We start from the raw sequence: 16,873 nt of genomic DNA on the forward strand, positions 1-16,873 counted from the left end.
CTCTCCCTATTCACAAGATAACGCCAGAAGATGCCTGGAAGATCCAATTCTACCTCTGGAGAGTGAAATTCTAAGAATGCTGCCTGAAATAGAGTAAACTGCAACTCTGGGAAAAGAATAATCCAACACTTCCAGTTTCACTCTTTCAGCAGTTCTGTGGATAAATAAAGGCATTGGTTTTTTTTCAGTAAAAGAATATAAATACTGCACCGATGCCAGATATCAATCTGAAAATGGAAACTGCAGTTCCTGTACTCATGGAGAAGAGAGCCATAAGAACTGGCAGATGCAGGGTCTCCCAGATTTCCACCCTCGGAGTGTGCTACAACATCAACATGAAGAGAAGGCTTCCAGGAGATGGGGGCCCCTCTCACTGTCACCCCTGACTCACTACCCCCAGGTCAACAGAGATGTTGGTTGGTACTAAGTGCACTGGAGGAGGTGACAGAGATGGGATGTAGATATAAGTCCACCGATACTCATCTCACAAAGACAGGAGCCAAACTCTTTGCTTCTGATCAGAGATTGATTGTTAATAGAATGTGAGAGAGAAGAAAATCTTTCATTAATAAGATTGCAAACCACAAAGTGCATCCAAATTCAAATCTAATTCATGCTAGCAGATCTGTGATCTAAGCCTTCAAGTTTGTTTCTTTCTTTTAACCTAATCATTAAAATATCTCCTTTCTCCACTATTTTACATTTCAACTCCAACCAGTGTGGTGAATCTGAATGAGGGAAGCGGTTAGCTGCTGTGTTTGTCCATTTTGGTTGCAGGTTGCTGACCACCCAGATTTGAAGTAATTATTGTCTAAACTCACACATAATGCACCTTCCAAGGGCAAACTCTTCTATGAATATTTGAAAAAGTTCCTAAAGGCAAGGATGCAAAAACACCATTTCAAACACACTTTTTTTTTTTTTTTCTCAAGACCTCATTAACTAACGAAGAAATAGCTAAAAGAAACAGGATTAACTTCACAGGAGGGGCAGTAATAGTATAGTTTGCTCCTTCTAGCTAGGCTTGCATATACATCTGCTTTTTATCATTATCTGCCACTTTTTATCATGCAGTTTCAGCTTACTGCAAAAACTTAAATCTGTAAATGCTTGGAAAAATGCTGATGGATAACTAGTAATAATGTGAAAAATAATCTTATACTGAACGTGCTATGCAAAAGTATTGTTGTTCTGTTGTTTTTTCATAAGAGTCCTTATGCTAATATGTTTGAAGTTGGCGCTAACACTTGAGGGGATTTTTAAGATGTATCATACTTAAAATCCATTTATCTCTTTCTCGTATTTTTTGAAACCTCCATGTCATTTGCAGCTAAATATCAACATGATTTGTTTTTGAACAACTCTCTATTCAGTCAATACCTCACTTTTTTTCTGATTCTTCAACTGAAATACACCTCAGCTGCAGTATTACCCCAAGAGACAATTCCAAACCTGCTAGACCCACCACATATTAACATTGTTGAAATTCAAGAAAGTTTGCTTCCAGATTCAAATTATTTAGCTTGTTCCTAGCGCTATTATGGATCAAAACATGTTCTAAATCCCCATGTGAATTCAAATTTTAGGGGTCAGCACTCAATCGCATTCTGACTCTGTACACTGGGAAATGTACAGCAAACTGCCCATCAGTTCCAGTGCCTGTGTGGCTCTAAAGAAACTGTATTTCCATGCCTGATATCCCTTTCTACGACAATGTTAGTCAAACGCACCAAGTGGGAAATCTAATTGGTAGTAAAAAACAATTCTAGCTGTCATGACCTTGTCTACATTGTGAGTATTGCCACTTTTAACACTGGTTCATTTGAACTGGGATTAGGGGTGATAGGAATTATAGGGTCAATTATCTCCGGTAGCTAAAATTAATCTCTTTATAATTCAATCCCACAGCACTAGTCTATCATATCCTAAAGCAGTATTATGACTTTATTGAAGCTAAATTGCAAGAATAAACTGTTTTATGAAGGACAATACGTGGATCCAGATATAAATATTTAACAAAAATTTGCTAGAAATATCCTGAAAATCAAAAGTAAATGCAGCTCTTCTGTGCAGTTTTCTTTATAAATGCTTTCTTCTGAAAAGTATTCAACAGTCCAAATCCATCTCTAAACTATAATTCTCTTACTTCTAATAATGCTAAGGTGGGTGAATGCTCTACCCCTGACCACAGGGATCATCAGAAACTTTGTATGTCAAGAGCTGTACAGATTTCCCCAGCATTTCTCCATCTACCTCCTAAATGACATCAGCAGCAAGACTCCTTTTTTGCCCTAATGGGAGCTGGACTGCGTTAACAGTTCAGACACTTTTGCACTTACAGACTGTTTATTGGCAGATGTTGTAACCTGCGTGATGATTTCATCCTATAGAAGCAGAGGGAAATCTTATGGTCCAAATAAACCTCATGACCTGATCTAGACCAGGATTTGACATGGGTCATTCTGACCTGTATTATTGCTTGTAGTGTAGCCTAGCTGTGTAACAGTTATACTTGGATAGACAGGTGGGAACCAAAAAGCATTCTGTAACAATAAAACTCTGAACACTGTGAAATGAAAATAACACATACGCTGCTGTAAAGATGTCATGCTGAAGCAAAACAAATACTATAAAAATATTATGTACTGTTTAATTGCTTTGTTAAAAGAAATCTAAATCAACTTTGCCTGGCACTCCAACATTGGGGGGAAAAAAACATTATTTGGCTTTTATTTTTAGCTGATTAGAAAAAGGATTTGCAAAATATTGTAAGTACATGTAAACACAGTTTATGAGTGTGGGAGTGTTAACAAGCCACATTGCTTGGACAAATATATATTTCTTTCCCCTGCCATATGCTCTCTTTAGTCATCTGTTAACGATAAGCACTTAGATGTGCTCTACTAATGTCTACTCATTATAAACAAGCACATCACAAAGACCTTGATAAAACCTTCCCTCTGTCAATACTTAAGGAAAGGAAAGCCCAGCGATTGAAAAACACATCTGGAACCTGCTCATCATCCTTTAAAGCTAAATCTCACCTCTGGAGATGGAAATACTTTCTTTGTCAAAAGACATCTTTAAATATTACATCCATTTTTTCACATACATGTGATGTCAGAGTAAGGACATGCATTACCAGAGGCTATAAAAACCTGCAAGCATGAAAAATCTGTGAATTTCACCTTTCAGATGTCTCTGTGTTCTTCAAAACTTAAACTTCCATTAGAGAGAAATTTCTAAACTATTTCTTTTGTTCTCTGTGTAAATCACTATGCCGATTTATTATGGGACTGAAACCACAGCACTGGCAGAAGTGCTCCCTTCACCTCATTTCTGTTAATGAGATACTAAATTTGAAGCCTTAAAATTATTGCTTAGACCCAAATTTTGAGACGACAGTTACATATGAAAACATCCTAATTTAGTTTATCTGCCTAGACATTTATTTAGCTGTCTTACGAACAACTCGCACATACACTTATCCCCCTTTACAGGAACAACAGAGATTCGCAAGGATATATGTATTTGTTTTGGCCTCTCAAAGATGTTACTTTATACTTTGAAAATCAACACCTAAAATCTTTAAAACACAATTAATTTCAACTGCTAAAAATGGCTGAAGAAATGTCTTACAAACTATAGCCATGTTCTTACATTTTTCCTTCAAAGAGTTGTGTGCCCCTTCACTCACGGATACATGAACATGCGTCTCAAAACCTGCCTGTAACACTAGTGAGACAAATGTTTTAACACTCCACAAAGTAGGTGGTTCCTATATGGTTTCAGGTGATTTCTAAGCTAAGACTGAACATTTGGAAACAGGCTTTCCTCTGGACTTTTCAGAGAAAACAGAGTCCGCTGTCACATCTGGAGTTCACACAGTGATATCCTAAAGGTTCTCCTTTTCTGACATCAAAATGCGTCCATGTCTATCAACCCAAAACTTTAGTATAGGTTCTTTATCTACCACAGTTCTCTTCTTTCCTCCCTGTACCCACTGTAGTCACTACTACATTTCTATTTGCTTATGTTTTCTCATGGTCAGAAGCCATTTATTTCTGGGGTTCCACAGCCCCATCCTCATTGACACCAAACCCTGCTCTCCCAGTCTTCAGGAGAGCTTTAGGACAATACATCACTTGCCTATACTTAACATTCAGCAGCAGTTGGGATCAGAGGGGTCCGGTAAGGCCTTGTGTTTGCAGTTCCAGTAATGCTTACGTATCGCATTCTCAGACTCACTGCATTTCTATAAACACTGCACTATTCCTAACAGGAGGTCCCATGGATCATGACATTTTGCTGTTGAAATGGAGCGAGCTTGCTACAGCTGCAGTATGTTGGATCATCGCACATGTGCGGCAAGTTTGATGTGTCCCACATGCATCCAACTCGCTGTACACACAGAGATCAATTCTCCATCACGTGTACAGTTAGCTTAACACACAGAGGACACATTGGACTTGCAGCATGAGCCACGTAAAGTAGTTTGCACGTGCCTAGCAGCCACTCTTGGGGATTCCTCTGTGTCTGGAAACCTGATCAATCACCCCTCAGATAATGAAGTTGTGAAAGGTAAAGTTTGTAGATGTATGCTCCTGTTGTATCAGTGTTAGATTTACTATCTCATCTATAAAAGAACAGAATCATAGAAACGTTTACATTGGAAAAGATTTTACAATTACCAAGTTAACCATCATATCATCTTTTCCCTTCTTAACATCACCCACCTCCAACTTCATAACTATCACGTACCTTTTCTCCTGGACAGCATAACAGAATAACAAGTCTCAACTCTTATTTGATTCAGAAGTTTGCTGCTTTGGTTTTAGCCTTGAAAAAGTGCTTGTATGTTGAAAAACCTGTTTGTTTGGTTTGTTTTTTTTTTTGCTATAGTAGTCCATCTAATAAAAGATATTGCTTCTACACACAAACCTTGTCCTATTACATCAAGTCTGCACCAGAAAAAAGGAAACTAGTAGTTAGTGCAGCTGTCAGAGAGTCATCCTGAACCATGGTGGATAAAAAAAAGAGACTAGGCAGTAATCTATGACCCTTGAGGAACAGCTTTGTAAGTAAAATGCAGTCAGTCTTAATTCAGTTATGCACTGAACGCTACCTGAACCACTGTTAAGAGCTGTGGTCTTCAGCGCCCATTCAAAGAATACGAGTCTGATTTCAAGGAGGGCAAACGCTATTCCTAACACATACATAGTTTCAAGGTCAATAGTCTCTTTTCCATCTACAAGTACATTTCAAATCCCCTCAAATACACCTGCAAAAGACAGTCTGAAAATGGAAATGGTATTTACATTTAAACAGCATATTTGGTCTCAGGACATATTTTATTGTTAAAAAGTCAATACTAGTTTTTGGAGACACTATAGGCTTTTCCCATCTTTCCTCTGATATCACTCTCTCCAAATAATAAGATTGAAATGCTATTTTTCTGCTTAAAACAGTCAGAGGCAGAATTTAGGCTAATCCTAAGGGGTTTAAAAAAAGTATCCTTATGAGACCTCAAACTCATTGGGTGCTTAAAGACAAGCATCACACGAGAAACACCCTGGGCTTGGCAGGCTCAGTTCATAGCTCTTGCTCAATCCCTAAAATGACCAGAGTAGAGAATTATTTATTGCATATGGGGAATATTGAGACCTGCAGCAAGCACAATAGCCACAGTCACTTTCATTCAAGCACACCACAGGGAACAGCTGCTCTTCTGAGTAAAAGTTAGTGTTTTGAGCACTCATGCAAAAAGTTGCTTGTTCCTCAACCTCAGGACGCATAACCTCTTATCTCCCACTTGCCCCTTGCTAGATAATAAAGGGAAGAGAACGGGGACAGCTTTCTAACTCTCCAAAAGAGAGAAGACAAAACAAGAACCTGACAATGCCCATGTTACATCTATCACATGAAGTTCCCTGATCTGGACATGGCTAGGTCAGGGTTATCTAAAGATTAAACTACAGCTTCTCTGTGGGAGTACAGGAAGTCTGTTGGACGAGAAACAATTCCTAAAGCTGCCACTTAAAAAAAAAAAAAGCGCAAGCATTTTCCATAGTGCACAGTAGGTTGTTTTTCAAGAATTATCAAATCTCAATAGCCTGGGAAATGAACAACAGCAGACCAGAGGTTGCTCAAGAATAATTAATAAAAATATATTTGCTACTGACATTTTTAGATCCTTTAGATTATTATTAGACCATCAATTTATGACTGATTTGTCATTCTGTTACACAACAGCATTTCTATTTTATTATTTGGAGTAATAGATTAGCAGTTATTGTTTCATATTGCATACCACAGTGTCCTGCACTGTATATGGACACATATATATCTTTATTACCATGATGGCTCTCATGTCAGAATTCTGAAGTCCAGTCTCGCATTGATATTCATTGCAGTAGTAAAGGTTGCATGATCAAGACCCTCTATTCAAAAGCATATTTGTATTGTAAGATATGTTATCATGCCTTCCTTTCCTGGGTTGTGATTTTTTTTATTAATTGCAATGGATTAGCAAGATGGTTTTCTCTAAATAAAAGGTGTTGTAGAGCTGACACTCCTGAAATCAGCCTCATAATATAAACTCAAGAAATATTGTGTTGAGTCATTACACATTGTAATTTTTCATTTATTTTGCTTTATACAACTGCAAAGGTTTCTGTTTTCATAATCAGCCCCCACAATAAGAGCTCCAAACATTCTACTGTTAAATAGTACCCTTTAAATATATGCAGTGTTTGTAATTCAACATGCCAGGTTTTATTTTAATACCTTTGAACCCTTTTTCTTTTTAAGATGTCTTATTAACAACTCAATCAATCGACACCGCATTAGTTTTTCATAATCCAAAACTTACAAGCATTTGAAGACTATCAACATTAAAAAAAAGGGAAAAGAAGGAACTAAATGAAATCACCACACTGCAACCTGAAAAAGTAGCCATAAAAATTGGTTTTATAACAGAATACTTTTTGAAGTAATTGGCACAAAGACTGTTCTAGTGCAGATTGCTGCAAGAGCGCTCTTGGCAAGAACATCATAAGCACTAGCAAAACTTTAATATGCTCAAACAGCCAAATACAAACTGACACCAGGAACCCATGTGTGGCAACAAACAGGAAAAAATAAAGTATCTCAATTTAATACAAACCTACATACAAAGGGATCAATTTTTACAATTCGTGGTTTAGCATACAATACAGCTGTCCTCAGAGTGAATATAGAGTAGCTATACATAAGAAATTAGAATTATCAATTCGGGGGAATTTCTCAAGAGTCCTTTTGATATGTAATACAGCAAATATAATGACTAAGAAACCAGACTTCAATGCATTAAACGAGATCAGGTTGAGATCTATTTAGAAAAGACAGGTTTAAGCTGGAAAAAGAATCTCTTTGATATGACCTCCAGAGCAGACCATTTGCAGAAGGATTCAAGATGAGCAGATTTACCCTTGCATATCTGCTTGCTTCAGAGCTGCTTTTAAATATAAACTCTAAAATATCTAATATTGAGTTATTGCAGAATTAAGTCTATATAGTAAAAAAGATTAAGAACCTGGGATTTTCTTATACTTCTAGCAAATGTTATAATGGATTTTGTATGTTGAATTCAGAGAAATAAATTAAACATAGTTAATTTAAAATCTAACTAAAGTAACTTATTTCTAAATGATTTATTATAGAATCTGGCCACTGCTGGTCTAAGCTAGGAATCTGGGATGCATCAGAATTTTTGGTAGTCTGCATCCCTGATTTATGGCCAATACTTATTTAACCCTGAAACTCAAAAGACAGCTTCACTTTAACAGATTTTTCCACTGCAAATCCCTTGGTGTTCAAATGTGTTGCTTTTTTTTTTTTTCCTGACGGAATGTTTGAAGTCCCCTTTAAAAATAATGCCTTGAGGATATTTTTTCCTTAATACTATTTAAAGAAAGTTGAAAGCATTTAGCTATTGAAGTGTGCAGGGTTCTAATAAAGGAATTGTCATCCCTGCCCATGAGCAAACTCTCTCGGAGCTCACTATTCCAGAATTCTGGTGCTCCTGCCAACAGTAAAAATTAAACCTGAAAAAGGTCTTTTGTTGCATTAGTTCCAATGCAGTTTATCAGAGTATATCGGGGGGTTGGGTGGAAACTGGCTACATCATTCTGCAAGGGTGGAAAGGTTTTTTTAAAAAATTTAGCCTGAATCCTCTATGTCAGGGCAACCAAATCTTGTTGCACTAAAGGCAACTGATAGTAAGTATTCTTCAGATATAGTGACTTTATTTCTGTCTTTGGAGGGAGAAATAAAGGGTTTGTTTTGTTTATTTTTTTCCTACTGTTTTATTTGATGTAGTTCTTAGCAGTCCAACGATTACCTTAGGTGAATCTCTGCACAGTGAGCAAGGACTAGATAAAACAAAATATCTGATATTAATGCATTTTTCCCACACAGAGAGAAAAAAAATGTAGAAAATGCTGTTCTCTGTAAAGACAGAAATGGATTCCCCAACTTAGTCTTGATTAAGATTGTAATGTTTATAGAATCATAGAATCGCTTTGGTTGGAAAAGACCTTTAAGATCATTGAGTCCAACCGTTAACCTAACCCTGCCATCCCACCACTAAACCATATCCCTAAGCACCTCATCTATCCTTCTTTTAAATACCTCCAAGGATGGGGACTCTACCACCTCCCTGGGCAGCCCATTCCAGAGAATGTATGTATTATGTAATGTCTACTCAAGCTCTCCACCTTGGGTTGCAACCCCAGAATCGTTCTGAAGTTAGTCAAGAAAAGTTATATTTGCTCTTTGTTATTTTGTGGTTAAATGGGTGGAAACATCTGAGTTAGTCTCATAGTAAAGCAGGGACACACTATGAAAAAGACTGAGAAGCACTATTTGAATTGCATTAATACTATGCTTGTGCTAATGGTGTCTGGTACAGGCTTTTACAGAGAGAAGTAATCATTTGGTCTATTTTAATGCTTGCATGGTTTCCCCCCAGCGTGGGCCAATCTCCCCTGGCTGTGTACAAGCACACAAGTTGTACTGAAAGATCTTGGACAACAGAATGTGTGAGCTTTCCTGCAGAATGCCACAACTGTGACTAAAGCAAAGGTGGAGATGGGCAAAAAAGTTTAATTTCCCATAATTATTAATAAGCTTTCCCCTTCCTCCCATCATATGAATCTAAACTAATTTAAAAGGAGAAAACACACAGCAAAGTATATGAGCTGATTTTACAAAAAATACAACTGTGAATTTGGGAAAAGCTGCTGCAGGTGGCTAATAATGCCTCCAGAGCCAGATGATGCAAAGGAATGATCATAGGATGGGAGGCAAGAGTCTTCTGGCATGTTTGCCAACATCTAGTCTCAGTAGTTCCCTGAATGCTCTCAGGCTTATAGTTGAATGGTTTTAAATAGGTCTCACACAGTCCTGATAAAGAAAGTAGCTGGCATTCAAACTGCAAGCCCCAAGCCCAAAAGTGGCTTTACAGGGACTCTGGCTGTTGGAGAAGGCTAGGGCACATCATGACAGCCCTTCCAGAGAAGCAACTCTGTATCCTTAAGGGCAGCTGTAGCAGGTCAAACCAAAGGCCTGCCTAGGTCAGCATTCTCAGTGTGTCACTCAGGCTGACGAAGGGAGAGCATCAGCCTAGGCAAGCATCTAATGGCATTTCCCTTGTGTATTCTCCCAGGACTTCCTGGGCTAAAGGCATGTTGTTTAGTAAGCTTTTGGCACTCACAGTGCCCTGTGGCAACGAGTTTCATTGCTGAACTCTGGAATCGCTAAGTACGTCCTTTTGATTGTTCTGAACTTGCCATTTACTACTTTAATTTTGTTCCCCACCCTACGTACTGAGATACTGCAGAAAATTATACCCCATTCACCTTCTCTATACACTGATGTTTTCTATGATGTGCCTCCATAGTCATCTTTCTTCCAGGCTGAATCTCCTAGGTATATTTTAGCTGTTCCACACTGTTGATCAATGTTGTCACTCTATTGCTGTTCTACTATCTTCAGGTTGAGATGAGGCAGGATAACAAGTGCAGAAGTATTCAAGATAAAGGAAAAGCATTGATTTATATAGCAGTATAATGACATTTTCTGTTTCATTTTTCATTTCTTTCTTAATAATTTCTTAGCACTCTGCTTTCTGACCACCACTGAGCACTGAGCTGTTCCTTTCATAAACCACCCATTACAGCTCCAAGGTACCTTCTCCAAGCAGAAACAGCAGGTTCAGAGCTCTTCATTGTATATATACAGCCAGGCTTGTTTTTTCCCAGGTGTATTACTTTATATTTACCTGAACTGAATTTTATCCACTATTTTATCGCACCTTCAGAGAGAATCATGAAGTTCTTTTGCTACTGTTCACATTAGACTTACATTTTCACAATCCAATAAGCACTGTAACTTTCCTGTTCACCTCGGTTTCTGTTTAATTTACAAATACATTGAGAACCAAAGACCTCACAAACAGCAATCTCTCTGAAAAAGCAGCAATAACCACTTAAATTGAGAAAACTGACCATTTTGGGGTTTTGATTTATTAAAGCACTTACTTATCCATAGAGGATCCTCCTCCTTCAATGGCAGCTTAATTTCCTTGAGCCTTTTGGTCAGGGACCGTGCTAGTTCCCATGCTGGAAACGCAGCTACTCTTTATCAAACGGAAATCCCCTGTAGACACATTTGCTGGTTCCCTGAGAAAGCTTTGCAAAAGTCTTTGATTTTTCCTTGACATACTGTATTTACTCAGATGTCTACCAATTCTATTTTTATTTTGGTTTCAGTGGAAGTGTTCTAGGTTATGAGCTCCCTTGTGCTAAGACACAAGGATGGTGTTGCCTACTGTATATACTAAGCACTGTAAATTAACGTATATGAAAGGAACATGTCTACTGGGAGATGTTCTTCCTGAAACAAATGCCTGTATGACTTTCTGCAAAAAATGAGAATGAGTAAACAGACTTATTTTCCACAATTCTGTGAAATGCAATGAAATAGTACTGATAAACTAATAGAGACATACAAAATGTGTGTTCAGTGGCAGTGATAGCAATAGCTCATAATTATTTGGATCTGAGGCTCCATCTCCTTTCCATAGACTTGTGACTGCAAGCCTCCAGGGCCATCCTAAGCCTCTCCTGAAACTTTTGAAGAACATTAAAATACAGGTATATACTTACAATCAAATCAAATTTGCCCAGAAATATTCAGTGATGAGACTTGTTTCATGTCAAATCACCCCAATTTTGCAAAAAATTTGTGGCCCAAAATCAAGTTAATTTTGTGGAAAGGAGTGCTTTTGTTGGTATTTCAAGAAACTATACCGTCATTACTAGCTGAGGTCCATACAAACAAGGCATGTGATTTCTCTTTGAAGAAAAAACTTTTATTCTACTTGGAGATGGATGGTCTTTGCAAAGCTCTGACCTTCTCCTTGACAGCTACAAATGGACTACTATTTATGATTTGTTTCTATAATCCACTTAATGTAGCAAGCTAGATTATAGATAGCAATTTATTTGTAAAAATCATAATAAACCAGCATTGTTTTAAATGCCAGATGTGGATAAATTGGGAGTTAGAACTGATGAGACAAGATTCGTATTCTTGAATCTACACTGAAGAATTATGGCAGCCTCTTGCTTTATCTGCACTTGGAATCAATTTAGTAATTTTTAATTCACTGATTTTCTATTGTTTGCTTAACATTTATTAATTGATTGTTATACTCATGCAATTAATTCAATAGTTGGCAAGTTTAACATGCAGAGATTAATTTTCTTTTACTAACCCACCACCTAAAATATGAGGGTTTTTTTGAAAAACAGGTGACCAAGAAATTACCTCCACATCAATCATATTTATAAATGAGATACAGTAGGGGTGTTGCATGCCATCTGTCAATCCACGCTGAACCTTTCCTTATATTTGACTAAGTTTTTCTATATAATTTAATCAAATAACAAGAAAAAAATTAGGACAGCTCTGTCTTTCACTCGCTGCAGTCCTAACCAAAATTTGGTTTGAACACCTAGGACTTATCCACTGCAAGGCTGGGAATCTCCTCTTTAAGAGTATGATGCATCTCAGGTCCTATTGAACTAAATGGTAAGCTTGCCCCATCACCCAGTGGTCACCAGATCTGTACCTTCACAACAACCTTCAGGTTGCTCAGCTGTCAAGTGTTTCTCATCTGGAATGAGAGCCATTCATTTGCCCTTCATGTCACACTCATTTACGATAGCAGAAATGTTTATTCAGAAGGGGAGCAGAGATAATGAGCAAGGTTTCTTTGCTCTTGGTTACCAGGGGCTATTCACAAGACTTCAGGCTCGCTCACTGTGTTCCTCATTGCAACACACACCAGCAGAGAGTGAGAGAAAAAATAGTGTTCTCAAATCTCATTATTTTATTATGACTTTCACCATATTTGGTGTTTAACTGCAAGCCTCAGTCTCCGTTTTTTTTTTTCCTCTGTGTGTCACTCAAGCTGCTGCTGTAGACTGGACAAATTGACAAAACAGACTTTTTTATAGAGAGGGGCGAGGAATATGCCTTAGACAATGAGTTTCTTTGTGGCCTATATAAGGCTAGAATGGACCCAAGCATTTTGATCGCAAAATGAGGATTTGGTATCTCTCACAGACAACACAGAGGTTCGGATAAATGTGCAGAGTTAGGTACAAGAAGAGGCACAGAATGATTTCAGCACTCAATGCAGACTATAAGATACATGGGTGTGCAAGCTGTGATGCATGGAAGTGCTGCAGGGCTTGCAGGAACCCAACGCAGACATTTATTTATTTTTGCACAGAGAATAAAACCTTGCCTTGCTTCTCTCTCCTGTAATATTGGGAAAATTATGTAGAAAAAATCTTTAGTCTTTTCAGCATTTGGGTTAAAATCTGAAGTTAGCTCTTCATGTAACAACTAAGGACAGAATATATAAGTACATTCGTATATGCTTTAATCACATGATCAGTCTACTGATTCAGTGGGAGTAGACCCACGGTCTTTTTGCAAAATAGGAGTCTAAATGATCTTGGCATCCACTGATAAGATTGTGAGAAATGTATACAATACTTAACAAATCAAGATCAGGGGGTTCCTATAGAATGTAACAGAAATCTACAAAACTAACGTGAAAAAGCCTTAGAACAGTATCTTTTTGATGGGTTTTAAAACCATCTTATGGAAATCTTTAGCAAGCACATAAATTCTCTGTTAGAATCTATGGGATCATTAAAGATACCTGGAGAAAAGATATCACATCATTCTTGTTAACCTGGTAAACTTTTCAGTAAAGAAAGGGAAATAGGCTAGAAACATATGTAAATTTTGGAGACTTTTATACATGTTGACCTGGTGCATCATTAGTAGCTCATTGTGCATTGATCTCCACCCCTATGAAATCCAGTGATGCCTGGTATTGTTTAGATCATGTAAAACAGCTCAGGATTTGGCTCATTCTCTTGTTTAAGTCACTTCTGGTATAATTTCTCCTGTTTTGTCATCCACGTACGCCGAGCATCTTCCTTAAATCTCAGGTGAAATCCACAGGGCATTTCATACAAACATGTGCTTTGAATAATTGACTGTCTGGTTTAGCTGCTAAATTTAAAGCAAGCCAGGGCTATGGCACTGTATATTTTGTTGGATATATTTTCTGGCTTTGTGGGGTATTGGCTGCATGATCTGATAAAAACTGAGGCTAAATGAACTCTACAATTTGTATTCCTACAGCCACAAGTTTATTGGCTTGTTGTTTTTTTTTTTTTCTTGGCTCTGTCTGTAAGGTTCATTACTTACAGTTACTGCAGAATCAATTTGAAATGGCCAAAATCAGTGATGGAATTTATAGCACAATAAACGTACTGCCATACAAGTGCTGTTACACATGAAAGAGCCTCGGAATATTCTTTTCAGCAATCCTTCTACATAGCAGAGTGTTCTGTTTTTATCAATTTAACGGAATCATCACAGGCATATTCTGAGAGGTGTAATCCTGACAGCTACACAGCAGATTTTCTCTGAGGCAGATATTTTTACAGGAAAACAATATTATTGATAAAATCTTAGCATATCAGAACACAGAAAAGAAACTGTACACATCTTTTTCATGCTTCACATCAGGCATTTGCAGTTCCGTTTCACAAAAAAAAAATATCCAAATTCCAAACCTGAATGAGAATGCTTTCTTCACAAACTCTTTCTCACACTCCTTGAAATATATATTAATGAATTATCAGTTTATCAACACTGAAATCGAGAGAAAGAGCACATGGTGGGCACTATGGTGTGTGGAAATTGTGGAGGGCACTTGAACTGAAAACATAAAGTATAGCATCAGTAGTTGGCTGTTTATAAAGTTTATAAAGATTTACATTTCTACTTAGTCTATTTTTCTTTCCAAGTGCCTCTATTACAGACATCTCATATTTTACACCATTTTGAAGCATAGAAAGTTTTAACTTTAGCATGATGCATTGTGAAAAAAATACAGAAAAGACAGATGGCAGGCTGTCCTCCCCAAAACTCAATTTCATAATATGCATGTGATTGCTAATAGGCAGGCACTAAAAAACAATTTTCCTTGACGGAGAAGAGCTGATAAATTGTCAACATAAACTTCGTCTGTGGTTCCTCCAGTGATCTAAAGCTCTTCTGTGAGTTTTGTACCATCAAAGTCTGCATCTTACAACCATATCAAAATTTATGAATGCATATGACTATAAAGTGACTGAAAACAACCCATAACGCATGTTTGTGTATTGTGAATCAGCTCCTTGCTTCTTCAGGAAAAAACTGTGTCCAGTGCCCGTTCTGAACACTGGGCATGTGACTGGGACGGCCAGACTGGGTTCAGTCATGTCCTCTGAGCTAATTAAAACAGGGCTCTGCATTTTGGTCTCTCTCAAACACGGTTCTAGGTCTAGCGTTGGACTTACCTAACCCACATAGTCTTTGTAACAATACAACAATGTGAAGGATGGCAAGAACCGAAAGCAGTTGATTAGTTAGGAAAAAAATATACATTTCTGAGCACTTGAGCAAGGAGAAACAAATGAAAAGGCTAGTAAGGTAATGATTTTCAAGAAGAGAAATGTTTATCTAATATTTCTGAGAAAAAAAAATGCCTGGACCTTACAAAAATATGTCAAAAGCGAAAGGGCTCATTGAGTTCACATGGAATGAAATTAAGCATTCAGTTCATAGATAAATTCTTGGGGAAGATGCCCAAACTATTTGTACATAGAATGAGACCCATTTACATTGGAAGTGCAGAGTTCATTTCAGATTTAAACATTTCAATGTAACTGGTAGCTACTAATCCTGATTTTTTTAAAGGCCTATAACTATTAACTGTTTGCACACCTGCAAGAATTCAGCTCTGAATCAGTTATTCTCAGAGGCTGTAACTCAACAGCAGATGAGCTGTGACTGCTCTGTGATAAACTTACTTGCCTGGAACAAAATAACATGATGATCCCACCACATATTTAATTGCAAAAGTTTCTTAAGTTTGTGAAAAGACTATGGAACATTTTGATCAGGCTCTTCTTGTTACATAGAGGAGACACTACTTGGAAGTATGTGACCAATTCTGCAGAGCGAAGCCATGTGAAGAATCCGTATTTCTTGAACTTTCTTTAAATTAGAGCAATACTGTCAATTTTAAAGGTACTGAATTGGTATCCTGTTGCTCTATTCGTTTGCAGTCTATATTACTCTTCATATGTCCCCTAAATTAAAAAAAAAAACCCAAAACCAAAACCCAACCAAAACAGCAGTAGGCCAAGAACAGATCTCAAATTTAGGAAATATCACCAAACTTAGGCAGATAGGCTCTTTTCCAAGTATATTTGATAGAGCACTAATGTGCTATATTGTTTGGTTTAGGATGGAAAAATATACAAAGACTAGAATTGTAACTGAATATGTCTGTACAAATGAAAGGGGAATGGAAGCTTCTAATGTGCTATCACAAACAAAAGTGGAAAACATATTGTTTACAACTGACAAAACAGACCTTGGCTGTGTCCTTTTAATGGCAAGCAATTCACAGAGCAATGTGCACAAGAAGTTCAGAGAGAATAAAATACCTATCCATAAAAAGCAAAATAAAACTTGTAACCCTCTTCAGGGTAACCTCTTCAGAGCTCATACCTCTTTACGCAATCTGTATGGATTCCCAGGAAGGCTCCAACATGAAGTTTGTAAGAAAATAACCACTTCTTGCAATACACTTAATGTTTTCATTTGTTTGGGATCTTATTTTAAATAATGGAGAAAATTAAGATAATTGTGCTCTCCCAAGCTTATTTTCTGATACTGATTATTTTCCTTTAAGCAGTCACAAAATTCTTGGTTCTAAGGAGGCACAGCCAAAAAATATAGCAGTAACAATTAAAATTTCTTATTTCATTCTGGTTATAGATGCATTAAGGTATATGAGCTCCAGGGTCAGTATAAGCCTTGCTCAGCTTTCTTTAAAAGCATTGGGAGTAATAAAGACTTCCATTTTATCTTCAGTGAAATAACACTGCTGAAATATCACCTCATTTTTGATGTCAGCAGTGATTTCTTTTTACCTCCATGATGTCAAATGGGAATTATTATTATTAGAACGACGGCTTCCTAATGATGCTGTAAAAAGGAGAAACTGAAACTCTTCTCACCAAACATCTATATTCTGCCTTCTCCATAGGGTAAAGCAGATGGGCTCAACCAAACACTATTCTTCAGCTAGTATCAGTGCATTAAACAGACAAATTGAGAGGCATGCTTAAACAGTTAGAAACAGCAGCATAACATCTTATTTAGTTATACAGTGGTGTGTATGCAC

General features: G+C 37.3%; 1 protein-coding gene across 1 annotated transcript in view; it reads right to left on the reverse strand.

Moving 5' to 3' along the window:
- The window catches only part of NPAS3 (neuronal PAS domain protein 3), a 542,703-nt gene that overhangs the window by 30,643 nt on the left and 495,187 nt on the right, over positions 1-16,873 (reverse strand). The window lies entirely within an intron of this gene.

Source organism: Egretta garzetta, unplaced genomic scaffold, assembly GCF_000687185.1.
Source record: "Egretta garzetta isolate BGI_Z169 unplaced genomic scaffold, ASM68718v1 scaffold79, whole genome shotgun sequence".
In the NCBI taxonomy this organism is placed as follows: Eukaryota; Metazoa; Chordata; class Aves; order Pelecaniformes; family Ardeidae; genus Egretta; species Egretta garzetta.